This window comes from Herpailurus yagouaroundi, unplaced genomic scaffold, assembly GCF_014898765.1.
Source record: "Herpailurus yagouaroundi ecotype Mexico unplaced genomic scaffold, PumYag 28, whole genome shotgun sequence".
Lineage (NCBI taxonomy): Eukaryota > Metazoa > Chordata > Mammalia > Carnivora > Felidae > Herpailurus > Herpailurus yagouaroundi.
Genome location: NW_024412376.1, coordinates 72,853,346 through 72,875,657, shown reverse-complemented (window position 1 = coordinate 72,875,657; position 22,312 = coordinate 72,853,346). Strand labels below are relative to the sequence as shown.

General features: G+C 38.5%; 1 protein-coding gene across 3 annotated transcripts in view; it reads left to right on the top strand.

Annotated features, from left to right (window-relative positions):
• Positions 1–22,312, top strand: part of LOC121030809 (ankyrin-2-like) — a 554,568-nt gene that overhangs the window by 317,090 nt on the left and 215,166 nt on the right. The gene's annotated exons all lie outside the window — the stretch shown is intronic.

Genomic DNA, 22,312 nt, shown 5'->3' with positions numbered 1-22,312 from the left:
AATAATACCACTGTGGAGCCAACCTGAGCCAAGTATTTGTGCTGACCATACAGAACCTGATCTCTACCTGTTTACAGGCAACACTTCTACTGAATTCTGTCTGTTCCCTTCCTGGGGCTACCAGTACGTGAACTGAACCACATGTTCATATCCCTAGGACTCTAGCATTATATCATGTTGCCAAGAGCTTAAGGAAAAGCTCATGTCCCCAGGTGTCTTACAGCCATTTTCTTTATCTCTTTTGAATGGTATGGTACATTACTATTTTCAAGAATTTAAAAATTCCTGTTAGCCCGTTGTTTCATAAAAATTAAACATAAATCCTGTATTGGGAGGTATTCAGGAGATAAGTAGAAATAGGAGTCTTTGTTTTTGTTGAAATTCCTTAAAAAAACAGAAATATAGCTCATATACAGTAGGGAGACTAGTGGATTTATTTAGAAATGGTGGCTTTGGGTGAAATGATTGATTTCTTTGCTTACAATACACTATCGTGTTGTCGTGTAATGTGGTGGCACAGTTTTGTGGATGCTATAAATAACAAAATTATGATGGTGTAAAATGTGCATTCCTCTAGCTAGTCCATTTATTTATTTCAAATTTCAAATTTCGACGTATTTCTTCTGCTCTGGTACAGCTATTAAAATAGGTGACTGACATTCACCCATACTAAAAACACTTATTTGGGACCATCTGTGGATTCTGCACTAGTGGTGATGGTAAGCAATTTGCACATGTCTACTTTGTTTAGCGGGAAACATGGCCAATTAAATGATTGCAGTGGAGTAACATGTGCCGTGGCCGGGGAGTGCAAAGTACAACGAGAGCACAGAGTGGACAAGCAGCTGATCTAACAGGACAGAGCTTCTTTGGGAAGTCACCTTTGGAATAAGACCCAGAGGAGGCATAAGGGGGAGCCAAACAAAAGTATAGTTGTGACCAGAGGGAAAGGCCGGTGATACTGTCCGAGACGTAAGTCAGGGCACAGCAAGTCAGAAAAATGCAGAGAACATCTGTTAACTCTCTTTCATCAGAGAGAAAGAGAGGCATTGGGTTAGGCGCTGGGAGTTATGAAATGCAAATGTCTTCATGGTGTTTATTATGTAGGCAGGAAGTAACTGGGCATTAATGCATTAGCAAATAATTGCAGGACAGTGCATAAGAACTGGAACAGAGGCATGTACAAAGGGTGCGGTAGAACAGAGGAGAAATAATGATGTTTGGAGTCCTGAAGGAAGGCTGGAGATTCATTTTACAGCAACCCAAATGTAAGGGGACCTTTTGTTGGGTTTTTATTTTGGGGCTTAATTCTGAATTTAACCTTGTGCGGCCAAGATGGTGTTTGCTTCACAGCAGGTTTCAGAATCAGAAACCTAGAATGAATGAGAAGGATGCTTATGGAGTGTCCATAAATCCTATTCAGGGCAAAGGAAAACATGTGTTGTTTCCATGATGGAGAAGAACAATTTGCTAACTCAAAGTTTGCAGGAGATACCTCAAAAGCCTTCGACTTCTATCGTAAATTGCTTTATATGAACCAAATATGCATAGTCTCCTCAGATAGGGGATTGAAGTAGTAAGTGAATACAAGTACTGGGTCTTAATATACATTAATATCTTGGAATGACATGTTGCTATGTGTTCTGTTAGTGCAACTCGGTTTCTGTTGGCTTGATCATATTTGATGTCAACACAGTTGAGTGAATTTAGAAGATTGAAATAAAAACCTGGATTCAGAATAATTGGAAAAACTCCAGGCAATTTTAACACATAAATAAGAGTAGATTATATATTACTTGTCAGTTTTCCTAGAAAAATAATATTTTAAGAAAGCAAAATTACTCTCAAGCAAGGGGTTTTAGGATACATAGGGATTTGGTGTTTTTAAAAAGATACTGCAAATGAACAAGGCAGAGGTTTCTCTAAAATAAAATGGACATATGGAGCTTACAAGGACCACAGTGATTAGTTGGTTTGAGGCCCAATGAGTTGGAGTGATCTGCTCAGAATTATACACCCACAAGTAGAGCCTGACCTGTGCATCTCTCCTCATTCTTGCCTGTGATTTTCTCTGTAGCTCCATGCCTCAGGATGATAAGCTTATCTTAAGAAAAAAAATATATATATGTTTACATATATATTTATATGTTTATTTATTTATTTTGAGAGAGGGAGAGAGCATGCAACAGTGTGAACAGAGGAGAAGCAGAGAGAGAGAGAGAGAGAGAGAGAGAGAGAGAGAGAATCCCAAGCAGGTTCTGTGCTGTCAGCATGGAGCCTGATACGGGGCTGGAACTCACAAACCATGAGATCATGACTTGAGCCCCAGTCAAGAGTTGGTTGCTTAACTGACTGAGCCACCCAGGGGCCCTGACAAACTTATCTTAACAGCTCAAATACTTTTTTTTCAAAATTCCCTGGTAAATTAAGGAGGTAGAGTTATGGGGACACCTGTTGGCTTATTCTTAAGTTAGAAGTAAGAGAAATAATACAGCATTTATACCTTATTACTTGATTAATATTCACACAATTTTACATGATTTTCTCATTGCTCTATTTGAAACTGAAATGTAAAATCTGGTTTACTTTTTGGTTTACTGCTTCTTAGGTACGCTTTTTTAATGAAAGTAAATAATGATATTTATTATCTAGGATAAAATATATTATTAAAAAATAATATCTAGGAGTGCCTGAGTGGCTCAGTTGGTTGAGTGTTGGACTCTTGATTTTGGCTCAGGTGAGTACTCTCTCTCTAAAATAAAATAAAAAAATAATCTAGTGTACTCTGTGAATCAAAAGGCAACAGAATGATGGTGTATAGATGGGTAATTTTGAAAAAGAAGGATGTGTTTCATCTGTAGAACTAAAAATTGGAAGAGAGTACATTCTTCATATTACAATAAAAAATAAAATAAACCAGATAACTTATAAGGGGAGGGATCAGCCATCCGGAGAATGGAAAGTCTTATATTTGACTCGTTGGATAGTTTTCTAAACAAGGCGGTCATCTCTAGCCTGGCTGACCTGTTGAGAAGAGAAGAGAACTGAAGTAAGCACTTAGGCAGTTCTCCATAGTTCAGTTCCCTTCTGAGGTATCAAGTAATGGGATGGGGGTTGAGGTCACTTGATTTAATATCTTTACGGATGACCTGGAAAAAAGAATCTGGAATATGTCTGTCAGATTTGTATTAATGTTTAAATTAGGTGAAACCCCAAAGGATAGAAATAAAAATTCAAATAGTTTTGCAAACAGAATAAAAATTATATGCGGAGAAGTATGGTGCCCTTTATAATGCGAATACAGGATTGGACTCAGCATAAGAAATGAATCTGGAAAAAAGCTGAATATGAGCTAGCAATATGTTGCCATTGTTTAAAAATGCCTGCACCATGCTGACTGTGGTTTTACTAATTCTGTGTTTGTGAATTGCTAAAGTGCTTTACGAACTAAAAGGTAAAACTCCAGAGTGGTTAAAATGTAATCCATGGTGCCTGGGGGCTCAGTTGTTAAGCATCTGACTTCAGCTCAGGTCATGATCTCACAGTTCATGAGATCCAGTCCCACATCTGGTGAGCTCAATCCCTGCTTCTGCTGAACATGAGCCCCAGGTGCCCCAGCTGAGCCCCGCTTCTCTCTCTCTCTCTCTGTCCCTTGCAAACTTGCGCACTCTCTCTCTCAAAAAAAAAAAAAAAAAAGAATAAATAAATAAACAAAACTTTAAAAAATGTAATCCAAATGATAGAAAAGAAAGAAAAAGGAGGTCACTCATGAGTACAGGTTTAAGAAATTAGGATGGTTCTAGCCAGAAAATTAAAAAAAAAAAAAAAGGTAAGGTAAAAATTAATCATGTAGATGCTTTTAAGTACAGGAAGAGTTATTTTTTGGTTTTGGATGAGGGAGAGGTTGGTCCTTTCCTTTTTATACTGAGATGAACAGAAAATGGGTTCAGTGAAAGTAAAAAGATATTTTTGGTGACTATGTGAGTAATAAATATTAGAAAGACAAAGAGAATAGTGAAATTACCATCCTGGAAAGCTTGACTAAGATAATGAATGGTTGTTTTTCCTTAAGATTTGAGATATTTACTTGCTTGAAAAATACTTAGCAGATGACTTGAATTGTCTAGTCTGCCAATTCTGTGACTATATTTTGAAGTTTGCCAAAACGTCTTTGAAATGAATTGTAAATTTTAACTAAAATAAACAAAAAGAAGAATTAGGCAACATTGTTAATGTTGAGACTTCTATAGAGATACATTAGAAAAAATTTTAATTTTGTAATTGATTTATTATTTAGTTCAATATTTCTCTTTATTTCATCTTGTTTGGAGATATTTGTCTTTCTCTGAACCATCCATTCATCTTGCCTTGGATTTATTTATTTAAGGAGAGAGAATGCCCTGGGGACTGTTGCAGAATAATGGGCAGATGGGCTGATTTCTTGCTTATTAGTAAGCTGGAATGATTTGACTATCAACTTCTTCCTAAGGGATAGGAGCCACTTAAAATGAGGTTTGCTCAATCATGGAAATATAATTAAAAAATAAAGATATTATTTTGTCTCTCCCATCCCCCACCTTGTTTCTCTCTCTCTCTCTCTCTCTCTTTTTTTTTTTTTTCCTTTTTTTGGTATTCTGGTTTGGCTTGATGACTTGGTGTTATCCCTGATGAAACCTTAAGTAGACAGACCAGTAGTTTGTTCTTTTGTTCTTTTGTTATCAGAGTTGCACAGATGTAACTGCAGGATTCAGCATTAGGTAGCTAGGAGAAGCCTCTCATTAAAGAAGAATTGGGAAATCCCAACTGAACGCCCTCCTCCCATTATTTAGTACATGGGGGACGCATGATGAATAAAACAGGGAAATTTTTAATATCAAATGCAAGGGTATGCAAAAACTGCTGTCAACCTATGTGTGCCTTCTTAATTTTTTTTCTTTTCTAAAACAAAACATTTGCATTTACTGAAGTTAGACACGGCATGTTTTGAGGTAGTCACAATTGCATGCAGTTACTACATTATCAAGTTGTAGTTGAACTCTTCTGTGAGCCCGATAGAGTACTTGAAAAATAAAGAACTTCTGAAACCAAAGCATCCCAGACATCCATGGCAGGAATGTTAGTGTTATCACACATAAATCAAAGTATGATGTTTGACTCTAATTCATAGTTCTATTTACTGTACTACTCTTTGGCTACATACACTATTTGATAAATATATGCAACTTAAATCATGTGTCTGCAGTTTTTGGAGGGAGAAAAACAATGACTGTTTTGAATTCATCTCTTTCTCTCTCTTTTTCTATTTTTCCAATTGGTTTCTACATATGGAAAACCTATTGTTCCACGAATTTGTCCCAGACCTGGGCACAAACGGTGTGGAGGGTCAAGAGCATGGGTTAAATGTGGAGCATGTGGAAAGTCGGAATGGGAACTAAAGAGTCTGCGTTGCAGCCTCTCCCCACCCTCCCTTCCCCCCACCAAGTGGGGTTTGCCTGGATTAGTAACCTCTTGGAGCCACAGGTCCCCTCCCATATGAAACAGGAGAACCTCTTCTTAGAGGGTTATGGTGTACATTAAGGACAATAGTCTAGGTAAAGTCACCTTTGCATGTTAAGTGCTACGGTACCAGTTTGGTTTCTCATCGGGGAACTGAACTCCATTTTCTTAGCATAAAAGGGATCCCAGAGAAATGCAATATCAATCTTTCTTGTTTGAGTCTTTTTCTCTATTGCCAACTATTCTTTATTCCCACCTTCATCTTTGCAATGAGTCAGACTGTAACATAACTAAGAGATGTCGCCTAAGGTAGTTTCTTCTATTTTCCACTGTCAATGATACTAGTGAAAGACCTAAGAATCAGCTTAGAGAGAAGGAAGGTTCTCTTTGATAATTGAGTAATCTCACTTGTATTATATTATCCAAAGAGACAGTCACCCTGTAATGTTCTCTTTCTGATAGGACAGTGTTCCTAGGCTGAATTTGAATACTCCTTCAAATACTCGTAGATATATCCTTTCTGAAAACATCTACTGGCAGCCAGGTGAAACATTCTTGTCTGATCTGTGAAAGTAATGAGTTCCTCCCGAAGAACCAAATTTTGGAAAGAGTTTTAGAAGAGGATCCAGCTGACATTCACTATACCACAAAACAGCGTCCAGTATCAGGGAAAGCATATGCATACACATTTGTGGAATCACAGATACTGCTTTATTTGCCCACTTGGGCCATTTAAATTAGATTACACTTTCCTGTGTTTGGAAAGCCGCTTATTGTCTGGAATTGAGAAACATGATAAAGATCCAAGGAACAACATGTGGCCACCAATGTAACACAGGATAACATCACCATCTTGTATTATATAAGGTAAGGATGGCTGAGTATATATCAGAGTTATAGGTTCGTAGAACAACCTTGGAAATCATACCTGTAGTCTAACTTTCTAGAAATAAAGGCACAGAGATTCAGGTGATTTGCCCACAGTTGTAATTGTGGTCCATCCAGGAATGGGATTCTTGTGTCCTGACGACTCATCCTATAGAACAAACCAAAAACTCATGGTCTATAATGGCATGATATGCAAAACAGTTCTCTTTAGGCAATTAAATCTAAGAAACAGAGAAATGCTTAAAAAATAAAACAAAACTTATCCACATCAAATGCTCACTTTGTGATATTATATGATCTTATTACATTTTTGGAGAAGAGAGATTTCTTTCTCTAATAATGTTAACTGACGATTTGAAAAAGAAGTCTGTGGATTTGATTTTAAGTTTGGTTAGATGAACATTGTCATTTTCACTACTGCCTTATCCAACATTATCAAGAAACCCAGCCATATGCGTGATTATTTATGATAAAAAACAAACTAAGGGGGTATTTTCCGTTGGTTCTAGGAGTATAGGTTCTGTGACAGGCAGCAGTTTAGGGACAATCTAACTGCCCATTTCTTACTAGCACCTGACCCCTGTATCGACAACCTCCAGCAGTCACTTGCCTTGATTCTTTCTCCCACATTGTCTTCTTTCCACACCTTGGATGCCTGATTTGTCTGAGTCACAGGAAAGGCAGTCTTAATGATCCTGAAGAGTGTGTTGTGGCATGCTGGCTGGACCTCCACTCCCGGCCAAATCTCCAGACCTGGTAGGTAGATTTGGGAGACCATCTCTTTTCTTACTGGTTCTGTTTTTCTGTGAGTGTGCTGCCATGCCAAATTAGCTAGCTGAATGGAATGAGTAGTTTGCTTGGAATCATCAAAAAAGTTCAAGAGGAAGAAGCTCTCTCTTTTTTTAATGTTTATTTTTGAAAGAGAGAGAAACAGCACAAGCAGAGGAGATGCAGCATCTGAAGTAGGCTCTAGGCTCTGAGCTGTAATTACAGAACCCAGATATGGGGCTTGAACTCATGAACCATGTGCCAAAGTTGGAAGCTTAATGGACTGAGCCACACAGGTGCCCTGAGGCTTTAAAAGACTGAGGTTGAATGGTAGAACAGGAAAACCTTGAAGATGGGGTATATCTGAAGATGAAAATTATACCGCGAGAGGGAGTCACGATCAGTTTAAATTATGTCACAAATATTCTTTAGGTGGGCCAAGAAGAGGAATCTCTGCCGTTTGTATTTTTTTTAACTTATAACCAGATGGAGTTTTCCAATTCAACTAATAATAACTAAATAGTCTTGATTTATCTGCAATCTATTAAATTGATTAAGACATATACACTGCCTGCCGTGTGATGAGTACTACCAGAAATATTGATAAGAAAAGACTGCAGCCAATATAAGGGAATCTCCTGGGGGTGGTTTTAACCTTCCTAGGTTAAAGTGAAGGCCGAACAGAGAGTTCTCAATGAGGATGCTTTTTCATGCATACCCTTGAGGGTAAGCATCATGTCTTAATTATCTGTGTATCTAGAATGGAGAAAGGAACCTAGCACTTAGCAGATACACAATAATGTTTGCTGAAGGGGTATTGACAATCTTTCTGGGTAAATGTAGAGAATGAATAAATTACTAGATTCTTTTTCACCTAATGAAATCCCTCTCTCCACTTTTCTCCACTACCATGATGAGGACATGTATTTTGGAATCTCTAGTGGAGTATGAATTTCATTTTCCTATAGAAGACATATTTAAAATGGCAGTTTAGATATAATTGAAAACTGTTTTGGGGAGCACAAGGAACTTTGTGGATTATCTAGGAACGTATCAAGTCATATCTAACATAGTTTCTAGGACCGAATGTATTCAAAATTGGGAACACAACCATTTTTCTAAGGTTCATACCCACTTGTTTTAAAAAAATTTTTATTTAAATTCCAGTTAACATGCAGTGTAATATTAGTTTCAAGTGTACAATATAGTAATCCAACATTTCCATATATCACCCAGTGCTCATCATAAGTATACTCCTTAATCCCTATCACCTATTTAACCCATCACCCCACCCACCTCCTTTCTGGTAACCATCAGTTTGTTCTCTGTAGTTAAGAGTCTGTTTCTTGATTTGCCTCTCTCTCTTTCTCTCTTGTTTTCCGTTGCTCATTTGTTTTGTTGCTTAAATTCCACATATGAGTGATATCATATGGTATTTGTCTTTCTCTGACTGATGTTTATAGCAACATTATTAACATATTAATAGCCAAATTATGGAAACAGCTGAAGTGTCCATTGACTGATGAATGGATAAAGAAGATGCGAGATATATATATATATATTTAAATATTTATACTTATATTTTATTAATAAATATATTAAAATATATTTATACTTCTATTTATTTCATTAATAAATATATTAAAATATATTTATATTTATGTTTTAAATAATATATAATTAAATATTGCTCAGCCATAAAAAAGAATGAAATATTGCCATTTGCAACAACATGAGTGGAGCTGGAGAGTATTATGCTAAGAGAAAGAAGTCAGTCCACCTGTTTTTTCTAGATAGGCTCTTCTACTGTTCTACTGTTCTAGCTACTATGAGTTTGTAGAGGAAACAACAAATACCAACAGCACCTTGCACCCAGGATAAAAAGATACTTATCAAAAAATATCTTCTTTATGGTGAGAGGTTGTCTTGGATTATCCAGGGTTATTTTATTTGATGTTGCAAGGCATCTAGTTGGGCATACAAAACAGATGCATATTCAGCAGTTAACTAGTTTGTGTGATTAATGCAGAGAAGTGGCATAGTGATCTCGAGAGAAGGAAAGTTTGATGTGGTTTGTTGTTAGAAAAAGCTCCATGGTCAATTTGGGACTTGAGTTGTGTACATTTTAGAGAGAAGGAAAAAAAGTAAGAGTAGGTATTTTTTTTTTCAAAGTGGGAATTTTTCACTGACCCACCACCTCAGGATTTGATGCTCCTCCCAGAAGCTCTGGTAACATTTCCTTAATAAAAATCTGATCACATTATATTTTGGTTTACCTATCTGCTTTCATAGGCTACCTTGGAGACAGGAATGTATAAATGAATTTGAGCAATAATTGGAATGCTTAAATTTATTCTGAGGATATTCAAGAGTGGAAAAAAATGTTCTATGAAGAATAAAAGTGCAACAGTCTGAAGGTCAGATTTGAGGAGGAAACCTGAAGGTGATGAGACAGCAAATCCTGTTGATTAAAATAGTTCAGATAGGAGAGAGAAAGAGGTGGTGCTGTGGTGATAGAAATAGAATGGCAGGAATAGGTAAGATGTGTTTCCAAAGTAGAAACAAAAGGTTTTGTTTCCTGGGTATGAGAGACTGGAAAGAGAGAAGGGAAAGGTGACTACAGTTTCAAGCCTACTGGACACTTTCGAATTTCTGTCCAAACTGGTGGGTAAAACTCCACAGCATTTGTACAAGTGCCAGATTTGCTTTCAAGGTCTAAATAGTTTGTGCCGTAAATGTTAGTATTTCTCTTTTCCTCATTTTCCAACTTCATTTGTTGACCTTGAGAAAAGTTAGATTCTGTAGCATCGTTCATCTTCTAGTGGGAAAAAGAAAAGCTCATTGAAAATGAAGACAGCAATATGACATTCTGTTTGCTATTGTATCACTGGCTATTTAATCTGCTCATTAAATTCTCTTTGAGTTATTTTCCCCCATAAAGTGTAGGTTTGTAGATTCAAGGACTTTTAGCAGTAAAAAAAAAAAAAAAAAAAAAAGATACAGAAAAGTATCTTAGAGAAAAATAAGAGAATGATCACACATTAGGAGAGATATAGAAAGTGAAGCCCAGGTAAATCATAGGACATGTTGTGAATAAATGGCTGTTAATGACAACATGGGGATTTAAACCTACATGTACTGACTTTCAAACTCTTTTTCCTTATTGTATGCCAAAGTGGTTCTGGCAAAACTACAGATAATGTGTGAAATCTTCCAAATGATATAAGCTAACTGTTAAAACTTACCTCACAGACATATATGTATGACTGCAGAGAATATGCAGGAAATCTTGCTTAGTTTCCATTTAAATTTAGACTGTCACGAAGGGCATTTTGGCATTTATCTCTTCAACTGTAGGATAACCTGTATTTTTTGAAACTTCCTGTTGAAGAGAGAATTATCTGTGGGCTCCTTACATTTCTGTACATCTTGCAAGCCAAGGCACTGACTTTGTTCCAGATTAGTTTCTCAAGGAAGTTGGTATAGCAAACAGCCTTGGAAGATAGAGAAGCATGCTTACTATCCAGTATAATAAAGGTAATGGCTTCCTCTGTAGCAAAGCACAGATATGTTTACTGCCTACTATAAAAGATTCAGGTGTCCTAAAGTCAGGGTTCCTCTTTTCTGTTCAACCCACTGATTGTGCACGCATCCATTTAGACCATATCCCTCTGGACCACATCTCAATTCTGTGAGAATTGAAAGGAAAACTGACATGAGTATGCTGATGGCCATGCTATGCTGTGAGTCATGAAGTTCTTTGTCTCTGACCCAGGAGTCTCATATCTTCTGGCAGTATCCATAAAAATACAGCAGACCAACTTGTTAGGTTGTAAGTAGGATCTCAGATACTTCACAGTTCTTGACACATACTAGGTGTAGAGGTTTATGGGCCAGGGAAAAAAGCTGATAATTGGCTATGTATAAATAAAATTTGAAATGTTGTATATCAGTTTTTACTCAGACTGTAGTTTTAGATTAAACAGCTTAAGATCTGAGTGTGGTATTACTATCCTGGGGTTCACTGATAGGATTTGTGAAGTAGTACTTGCTCTCATCCATGACAAACTATATAGCATTGAATATAGTATTGTTGTTATATTCTAAATTGCTTTTGTAAATTTATAGGGTGGAAAAGGTTATTTTGGGAACAATTATGCAGGATAAGCTGGTAAACACATATTATGTAGTAATTTGTGTAGATAGTCAATGTGACCAAAATGGATGGCTTCACCATACTTTGGTCCCTGAAGTTTGCTTGTGTGAGTTGGAGAACTTCCTGGAGGAAGATGCTTCTTCCTACCTGAACTTGGAAACTTCCTTTCCAGGTCTGATTCTTACCATATTATCAAGGCTCCAAACATTTTGTTCTTGGTTGCCGGAGACCAGCTCCAGCAACCAGGGGTTCCTGAAGGAAGAATGGCGTCGGTGAAAATAAAACAAAACTAAAATAAAAAAGCTAAATAAAAAATGAAAACTAAAATAAAAATGGACACAGACAACAGCAGTGTGTTGAACTGGCTGATTTATTATAGTAAACGTGGCATTATATATGCTAGTGATTTCCTTGTAGCATACATCATCTATGTTTTTCTAACATTACCTAGTTTTGAAAATGTTCCTATGTGTAAACAACCTTTAAGAAATAACATGGTGAGTTTCCTGTAATATTCCCACATACCCTTTGATTACTGATTAATTTCTTATATTCCATTATGCATCTGCGTTTATCTATAATTATCTATAGTCTATAAAGCATTTGCTTTGCTGTTCGCGTCAAAGGCCCTCCATTTCTCAATACCTCAAGTGGAACAGTTACAGGGACATGACCTCCTAACCACATGAGGCCAGAAGAACAATGTGTTTGCCTCGGTCCGAGGTGCCAGGAAGGGGCTGAAAAAGCCTTAGAAACCCATGCCTCATACATTCTCAGAGAGACAATGCACCTAGGAACCAATGAACCATTCTGTACCTTAACCGACTAGGTTCAGTCATCATCTGGAATGCCTCTGGGGGGCCAGGTGGGCCTAGGGGTTGAAGTCACCTGTGCCCAGAGATACACTCCTCAGTTGCCAGAGTGAGGCTTTCAAATCCATATGTCTCTCCTTTACATGTCCTCTTTGCTGGCAAATCTATGAGGCTATCCTTCCTGTAAGTAGAAGAGTCTCCATAGGGGATGGCAAGGACTAAATGTAAGGCCGCACAATTTCTTGCGGAACCTTATTTTCTTTCCTAATGGTTCTTTTCCCAGAGGGGCTGTCGAGGGCAATTCCCCAACAGACAATACCCCAGGTAGTTTTAAGGCCGAATTACCTAAAAGCGGGAGTACAAGAAGCTTCACTGTCAGTGGGCCGCCTTGAAGTCACCAATCTGTCCACAGCCCGGGCCCTGCCACTCAGGCTGGGATAGCTTGACTTCCAGCACTTGGGAGTTAAGCAGACTGAATAATTAAAATAGACATTGTCTGTTTTAGTTTTGTTTCTAAGCTCGAAACAGTAAATGTGAGGCTTACAAAGAAGAAGACATCATAAAGATTGAATGACAAAGGGAACCCATCAGATACATAGGTTTTGCTAAGGTCCGAAACATAATAGCCAACATCTACACAAATCACTACTAAAGACTAAATTTGGGTATGTGGTAACAGTGTGGTTAACAAGCTAATAATCTTGCCTCCAACTCTAATGTATGTTTAATCATTTTCTTGGTGTTGGGTTTAAAGCTAACAATGAATATGGCTGCACTGTATGTCTCTCTTTGGACATTATTTCAAGTTAGTTCTAACCTATTTTACTTTTATTGCCTTTGTAGGCTTTTTAAAAATAACTTTTTGTGCAGTAGAATTTGTGTTTTAAAATCATATTTATATTGTTTAAAAGGATAGAACGGGTGCAAGAGTGGTAAGAGAGGACAGTGCAAAGAGGGTGAGAGTAAAGAGAAAAGTGCAAAAGAAGCCATACTTCAAATATACAGTACTTTCTGTGAATGTATTAGATACAATGGCTCATGTTCAGAAAATCTGATACATGAAACTCATCTTCAGAGATCAATAGAGACTTTACTTTGAGAGGAAATAGTAGAGTTTGACCCAGTAATATGTAGTAAATCATTCCAGAAACTGACATTGATAACCTTGTTTGTAAAAAAAAAAAAAAAAAAATGCAGAACGGTGCATTTCTAGCTAGCAGAGTCTGCTCATTTGGGAAAAGACTTTTTGTTTATAGTATGCAAAGTCAGCCCTTATACTTCATTTCCCTCATGGCCTACTTTACTTGCTAGCCATCTGTGGCAGATTACATTTTCCAAGATGGCTCCCATCCCATATGTTCTTCTGCGATGTGACCTGTCCACCCCCTCTCATCAAAAGGTGGAGTCCCTTAAAAACTGAAAATAAACTGAGGGTTGATGGGAGGTGGGAGGGAAGGATGGGTGGCTGATGGGCATTGAGGAGGGCACCTGTTGGGATGAGCACTGGGTGTTGTATGGAAACCAATTTGACAATAAATTTCATATTAAAAAAAAAAAGTGGAGTCCATTTCTTTACTACTTGAGTCTAGATGGGCCCCGGGGCTTCCTTGAACAGTAAAATATGGCAGAACCCTTAATTGACTTGGTACTTTACATTTCCTGAAAGGTAGATGCCGTGGTCTCTAAATTACCTTCTACATCATAATCTTTGTGTTTTTGTCACTTCTGTTACCACCATGGTTACACATCTTTTTAAAATATGATTTTACATTTATATAAAACTTAAATATGGAGCCTCTGGATGCTTTCTATGTTCGGTACTTATAAATGGACACATACTCTCTCTTCATAGTTAATAGAAGCAAAAACATTTGCCATTTTCAAGATGGTTTAAGATTTAAAATATTTACAGTAATAAAGTTCAGTTGCACTGGAAAAAATATGTCTGTCAAGGACACAACCTACCCCAATGTGCCATTCATTTGCATCTACAGGGAAACCCAATTATAACAGCTATTTTCAAGAACTAATATCACTGGAGACTGAGCAGAGCTACCCTGTAGTAGAGCAAGCAGGTAACAGCGTGTCCTAAAAAACTGACCTAGACAGGAACATGTACATGGTGAGCTTACCCACATTATATTATTCCCCCATGGAATTCTACATTTGTTCTAAAATACTGTTGCTAGTGTTTATGTAAAATGAGATTATAATTAATCATTATGCTAATTTTAATAATTTCGTGTCTCAGGTGGATTGAGGTGCTAAAATTGTATGTCGTGGGTTCCAAAAACTGTCTTTTTGGGTTGGGCATGGTACATTTTGCAACCAAATACCTCCTTTGTAAACCTTATGTAAGACTGGCATAAAGCGAAAGAAGCAGGTCCCTAATCAATTGTTGCTGCTACTTTAAGATCTATCTCAAGGAAACGTTTGTTGAGCTCACTCCAATCCCTGGCAGGACACACACCATATTTACATAAGAAACAAGGGTCATTCTTCCCAATCATTCCTTGGGGGAGTGGACTAATTTCTCTCTGGTCTGTTACACCTTATGCAAAAGCTGATGGCTCCTTAATTTCAAATAATAATAGATAAGATTTGACATAGGCTTTTTAAGTTCACCCATGTGGAAAGGCTGCTCACTGAGGTGGCATGATCCCAAACTTCCCTATGCCATTAACTAGTTGTGGAACCTTGAGAGCAATCTCTAATCTTTCTGAATTTTGTTTCCTCGTTTGTTAAAAGAAATGGACTTCAGAAAATTTTCTTTGAGGCCTCTTACCAATACCAGACTTTAATGAAGATGAACTCTCTTTCCCCTTGCTATTTAGGCAGGAGACCTCCCCACTGCCCTCTGCTTGCTTCTTACTTTTTCCTAGGACTTATGAATGGAACACTGTTCGCAGTGACAGACTAAACAGTGCGTCTGTCCACTCCATCACCATCTTTTCTTCTCCCAGACTGCTGATAGAGCCTCTTAAACACATCTCTTCATATCCATTCTCTGTTTGGTTCCCACACAATAGTTCTTTATATTAAAACAAAAACAAGACCACCAGATCTTATGATTTCACTTCTCTCCTTAAACCATGAAAAATGGCTTCGTGTGGCTTTTCAGTCTGAATCCCAAACCCTCAACATGGCTTACTGAACTTTCTGCTCTTTAGTCCCTCCCTACACCTCTGACACTTCTCTTGCCCCCCTCACCTTTCAGTTTGCAGTAGCCTGGAGTTGTCCCTCGGAAGATTGAGGTGGCAGCTTAGTGAATATGAATACTTTGTTGTGGTATAAATGTGTTGCAATAAGCACAATGGATATGCTTTTACCAGAAGACTTGGTGGCGTCAGACAGAGAAATTGCTGGATATGGCTTCTTAAGTGTCCTAGTTCTTCCTGGGAAGCATGCTCAGTTTTGTGGTCATGGAATTTTCCCTGTCCAGAGTATGGGTTGGTTTTTTTCTATCTCCAAACATGATCCACGAACCTAAGGAAATGATATGTTACATGGTTGCAAACTCAGCCTTTTCTGGCCACACCACTTGCTTTTAACATCCATAAGCTAACAGGGCCATCTTACTAGCGGTTTGCAAGTTGTATAATAATGATTAGATATCACACATGGATACTTACATGGAACAATAACCAGTCTATGGACAGGCACATTTGGTGCTACATTATGGCCTAGGATGGAGTCACTACTGCAGGCCCGCCTAGGGAGTACTATACAACCACATGCACCTTGTCTCAGTTATGCCAGTGCCATGTTCCTTCCTACTGGAGCGCTTTTACCCTTGCTGTTCCTTCTTGGATCATTCCTCCCAAACCCCACCTTATACCTTCCTTTCCATTTAGATAATTCCTACTTAACATTCACATCTTCTCAATATTTGAGTTACTTCCTCTTAGAAATATGTCCTGCTCTTTAGACTAGGTTGGATATCCCTGTCTGGTCCTTCCATAATGCACTTAACATCTCCTGTAGATAGAGTCCTTGATCTTGCAATTCAATGATTGTCCCACTTTTAGATTTTAAGCTCTTTAAGGGAAAACTTGTCTAATTTATACAGAACCCCAACATCAAGCATGAGGCCTGACATATAGTAGTCAGTCACCCAATAAAGTATCTGTTGTTTGAATAAAGAAATACATGAACAGTGGAAGGGGAACTCCTAGATGAGAAGAAGGAACAGGTCACAAGGAAGGAGAGGAAGTACTTCCTGCTGATGCTGATGGTGGAACTGCAATTAACTGTGAGGTAAAAAAGAAAAAGTCTCCTGCCTGGCCCATGAGCCTGACTTCAGCTTCCAAGGAAGTGTAATTGTGAGAGTCTGCCTAGGTTTCCTGTGGAAGAGAGATTGCATCAAATAAGACCTGTGCAGTACACCCAGCAATTCAAGAAAGGCACCAGAAGAGAGCAGCCCTGAGGCCTGGAAGTGGATCTGAGCACAACTCTGGCTACACACCCCAATGCATTCTAGGACTTATATGGTGAACTTTGAGAAACTATGTTTTTCCTTTGCTCTCTTTCCTTCATGTCTTCTTTCTTTTTTAAAAAAAAATTCTTTTAATGTTTTATTTTATTTTTGAGATTCAAGAGAGAGACACGGTGCAAGCAAGGGAGGGGCAGAGAGAGAGGGAGACACAGAATCTGAAGCAGGTTCCAGGCTCTGAGCTGTCAGCACAGAGCCCGATGTGGGGCTCAGATCCATGAAAGCAAGATCATGACCTGAGCTGAAGTTGAACACTCAACTGACTGAGCCACCCAGGCGCCCCAACCTTTCATGTTTTTCCCATTGATAACAAAACTATTTAAAAAGAGAGAGAGAAAGAAGAATCATTAGAGGACATCCAGAAGTTAAATGCTTGCCAAAGATAAGCAAGCATTCTGTGTTTTCATTCTCAGTGGGTCAGAAGCAATGGCATCTGGAATTAGGAAAAGAAAGGATTTATCCAGGAAGAGAGATAGGAGAAAAAGGAGAGTGGGCACAGGCTGCTTTGAGATTGTGATCCCCTGAGACTTATCAGGTATCCCTTTCTTGTACCCACCCCTAATCAATAATATTCTTCTCTTCATCTCTTCTGATTCCTCTCTAATTACTTGTGGTCCTTTTTTTTTCATCAGAGTAGCACCCTTGCTCCTGGACATAGGATCCATTTCCAATGGCTAAAGGCTTTGATGCACTGAGAGTATCATTGATAGAACAGGCAACCCAAAATAGAAGTGTAAGTACATATTCCCTGGGAAACATAGGTAGACATGGTTAGGTACCATAAGCTAACTGTTGTAACAAATAGTGCTGTAGTCTCAGTGACAAAACACTCATGAGAAAAAGTTACTCATGTCTACTGAGGGTCAGTGGAGGAGGGAATGGGAAGAAGAGAGACTCTGCTCCACACAGTGACTCAAGGACTCAGGCTTTTTTCCAACCTGTTACTCTTCCACCTTCTAGGTTATGTCTTCCTCTGTTTTCAGCCAGTCGGTGGGTAAAGAAAGAAGATCACTCATGGGAGGGTTGCATTAGCTAGCCCTGAAAGTGGCATACACTTCCATCTTTTATACAAGCCAGAACTAAGTCATAAGGCTGCACCCAGTGGCAAAGGTAGCTGGCAAATATGGTTGTCCTACTTTCCCAGGGTTGTCAAAACAAAGTACTGGGTGGTTTCAAATAACAAGACTTATTCTATCACAGTTATGAAGGGTAGAAGTCTGAAACCAAGGTGTCATCAGGACTAGCCTCCCTCTGAAAACTTTAGAGAAGACTCTTTCCTTACCTCCTCCTTGCTTCTGGTGGGTTGCTGGCAATTTGTCATCACTGGCTACAGCTACACTTCTCCAGTTTCTTCCTGAGTCTTCGCATGGCTGTCTTACCTCTGTGTCTCTGTGTCCAAATTTCCCTCTTTTTATACGGACACCAGTCATTGGATTAAGGCCCACTCTAATCCTTATCTTAACATGATTACATCTACAGAGGCCCTAATCCCAAATAAGGTCACATATACAGGTACTGAAAGTTAGGACTTAAACATATTTTGGGGGGAGAAGGGTTGTGGTACACAGTTCAAGTATGACAGTGGCCTAGAGGAAAAGATGAACTGGTGAACCACTTTCCAATCTCTCTCTGCCTAGCTGTTAAGATACTCTATCACAAGTAATGGTGAATAGGAAGGCCTTTTGAAGGGTTTTTTTTTTTTTTTGAAGGTTTTAGAGAACTAAGCCTTTATTTCTCACATTGTTTCTAGATTAACTGGATTTAACACCAGGCAACTCTGACTGATAAAGGAACTTTTGGAAGTTAACCTACCTCTAAGACATAACTGCTTATACCTCAGGGAAATTTACCCCACTCAAATAATGTTGCAAGTTTTTTTTAAAGTAGTATGTGTCACATTTCGTAATAATATTAACTCTGATGGTTCAATAAAATAAAAGTAGGCATATTAAAATTAATATAAGCACCTCTAAAACTCCATGCCTATTAAATATGCTTAGCATAAAACAATAAAGATTTCCTTTTTCTACTTGGGTCACTGTCATCTGACTGTGGTTTCTGCTCTTGGCATTTTCCATCTTGGTCTTTGCTCATCCGACCACACTTTATTAAAGTGTGCACTTTGTTAAGTCAGCCATGATTTAATAAAAGAACAGTGGCCTTAGAATCCGAACTTTAGCTCTGTATTTTATTAACTTTGTTATCTTGGGCAAGTCACCAAAAAAAAAAAAAAAAGTTACTGAGTTTACTTCAATGTTTTCACCTGTACTGTGATTGATATTAACCCTTTCCCTGTGTGGTTATGCGAATCCTATAAAGTCACTTAATATTTGAGTGTGTGTCATATGCCAGGATTGTTGTAAGTGCATGAGATGTATCAGTGACACCCGACAAAGATTTGTCTTCATGGAGCTTTTATCCTAGGAGATAAAAATCGTATACATTATAAAATGCTTTACAAAGGTAAGGTATTATCATCATTGCTATCTTGCCAGCAGCAGCTCTAATTTTTCAAGTGTCTTTAAAACTCTTATTATGCGTATCTCCTAGATATCAAGTACACAAAAAGAAAATGTAAGAAATGAAGTATTTACCCATTAGAAGTTTAACTACAAATATAAACTGGATGGTAAATATCGAAAATGTTTCTTTATTGCATTTAAAAGTAATCCTTGGACCCCTAGTATACTTTGTGAATGAGGCTTTGTGTGGAATGTGAAAATAGGCATTAATCCTGTCTTCAAGGAATTTATAGAGTCCAGTGAAACACATGCCCACAAAATACCTGCAGTATTGGGGGGAGGGTGCCTGGGTGGCTCAATAAGGGTCTGATTCTTGGTTTCAGCTCAAGCCATGATCTCATTGTTCCATGGGTTTGAGCCCTGTGTCGGGCTCTGCACTGACAGCGTGGAGCCTGCTTGGGATTCTCTCTCCCTCTCTGTCTGCCCCTTCCCCATTTGCACTGTCTCTGTCTCTCTCAAAAAACATAACAAAACAAAAACAAACAAGCAAACAAACAAACAAACAAAACCCTGCACTGTGAGGATAGAAAGTGAATAGTGCCCAAATGTGAGGCACCAAAAAATTGATTGAAAGCTTCAAAAGACGACCCCAAACACCTGCAACACTGTAATGTCTTATTGACATTTTCTATATGTAAAATATTTACCTTCCACTGTTGTGAGGGACATAGCACTCCTAGTACCTGTTTCAATTACCTACTTACTGCGATTTCATTTTACACGTTGAATGTAGATGTTGACATCTGTGGTATGCTGGTACAGTGTTTGTGCCGTACTCTCTGTAGTAGACATATATTGCCTAAGAGCCTACACGATATTTCAGAACAGCATCCGAGCATCCAGAAGGTTATAACTCATTGTCAAAATTGGAGGCCTGTACCTGACTATTTAAAGAAATTTTTTTAACATTTATTCATTTTTGAGAGACAGAGTGTGAGCAGGGGAGGGGCAGAAAGAGAGAGGGAGACACAGAATGTGAAGCAGGCTCCAGGCTCCCAGCTGTCAGCCCAGAGCCCAACGCGGGGCTTGAACCCATGAACTGTGAGATCATGACCTGAGCCGAAGTCGGACGCTTAACAGACTGAGCCACCCAGGCGCCCCTGTACCTGACTATTTAAAGCCATGTATATATATTTGGGTGTTGGCAGAGAAGACACTGTTATAAGAGCCTGTCTCATCTTAATTAGAAGTTTCTAATTCATGAAGTATTGAAATGTGAAGTACATTTATTTTCAGTTTATGTTACAGTGATTGGGCTCCTAATTGGTCCACCAAACCCATTGATTAAAAAACACATTTTGATGTCACTGGAGAGTAAAGGGTGTTAGTAACACATCTCTTCTATTGATCCAGTTGCTAGAAAAGTTTTCCTTTTTCCTTCTTTTCCCCTTTTGGTGATATCACTTTTTCCCCAAAATATGTGCCAAGAAATTCCCATTTCAGAACTTTGGAGGGCTGTTCTTCTTGGCTAGAGTGTTTTTACTCCAGGTAATTGCTTGACTTGGTCCCTGAGTTCATTCGTGGTTTTAAAGAGCATTCCTCGACACCGTACCTAAAGTAGCACCTGTCTCCCATCACTCCTTATCCTAAACTTTTTTCCCAGTAGCACTTACCACTTACCAGTGTCTTAGTTCCCCTGTAAGAATATAAGCGCCATGATAGTGGAAATGTTGCCAGTTTTGTTGACCATTATACCCCCAGTAGTTAGGACAGTCTATCCCTAGTGCTTACTTCCTGGTACATGGTAAATGTTCAATAGATATTTATTGTTTAGATGAATCCAGTTTCCAGGCTGGGGGTGCTCCTGAGAAAGCTCGAGTAAGGGGGCCCCAGTGGGGATGGGTGAGGGAATAAGTGGAATAGCTGGAGGGCTAGCAGAGGATTAGGATACCATGGGGGATTTCTGGCAGGGCTCTGACAGCAGTGGGAATTGAGTTCCCGAGGTTTTTGGACAAGTCCCTGTAGGATTTTGTTTCATAAAAAAGAGGCCCAGTGCCCCTGCCTGGCTGCGGGATCCAAGACACCACTGGTGGTGGGTGCATCTGCTCAAGAGGAAGGAGGGTGGAGAGAGTAAGGGGCAGCAAGACTCAGTTGACTCGAGATGGAGATGTGACAAATGTCTTTAGGGTGGTAAACCAGAGAGGAAGATTAATCCTAGTAGCAGTCTGGACAAAGGTGAGTTTTTCTTCTCATGTGTATTAAAAAGGTGAGTTCCCAATTTTGGTAGCCCTTTTCATGTTAGAAACATTTTTTAAGGTCAATTTTTCTAAGTTGAAAATTACCTGTATTTGTAAAAATAATGGTAGGATCAACAACGACAATAACACATTGACATAGGCACCTTCAGTTTTCAAAGTGTATTTAAATACATTATCTCACTGATTTGATCCTTACTTTATTTTTACATTTAAGTATTCTGTGTATTATACTTTGAGTTTGTTTTCTAGGAATAGGGATGAATGTTTAGCATATGTATTAGTATAAAATACTGGTTGCATCCACAATTTAATATGTTCAAATATACAGATATGGCCACCTTGATCCAAAAGATGAAATTGGGTTTCTTGTGATAAAAACCAACCCTGTTTTCTTCTTATCAAGAATAATTCTGGAACTTTATATATATAATTTCCTTAAAAGCTGGGATTGTGTTTTATTTGTCAGTCAATAAGGAGAATTAGGTTAAGATTACTTACAAAATGTTTTAACTGCATGAATTTCTTGTATTTCTATTACCCAGTGTCTTACATATAAATTGACAAACCTTGACTAACTGCCTTCAATATATCATGCTTGGTTCTGGGAAATGCAGTGATCTCCCTCCAACCCAAGCACGCATGTACACACACACACACACACACACACACACACACACACTTTCCCTGGCCTTAAGACACTTCTGTTGGGTAAACATACAGTTGTGTGATATGTTACAGGTGCCTTGTCAGAAGGGTACAGTGGAAAGAGGAGGCACAGGGGCGGGAGTGGTCTGTGTTACCTGCTTGATGGGGAACTGTTTTCAAGTCTCCATGACAAAAGTCATTCTTAAGCTGAGTTTTGAAAGATTATCATTTGAAACCAAGTGAATAACATCTTAAAACTGTAACTTTCCTACATGCACTTTAGGATATTAACAGCTAATCCTTTCCCTTGAGTAGCCTCTTCACTGGCTGAAATG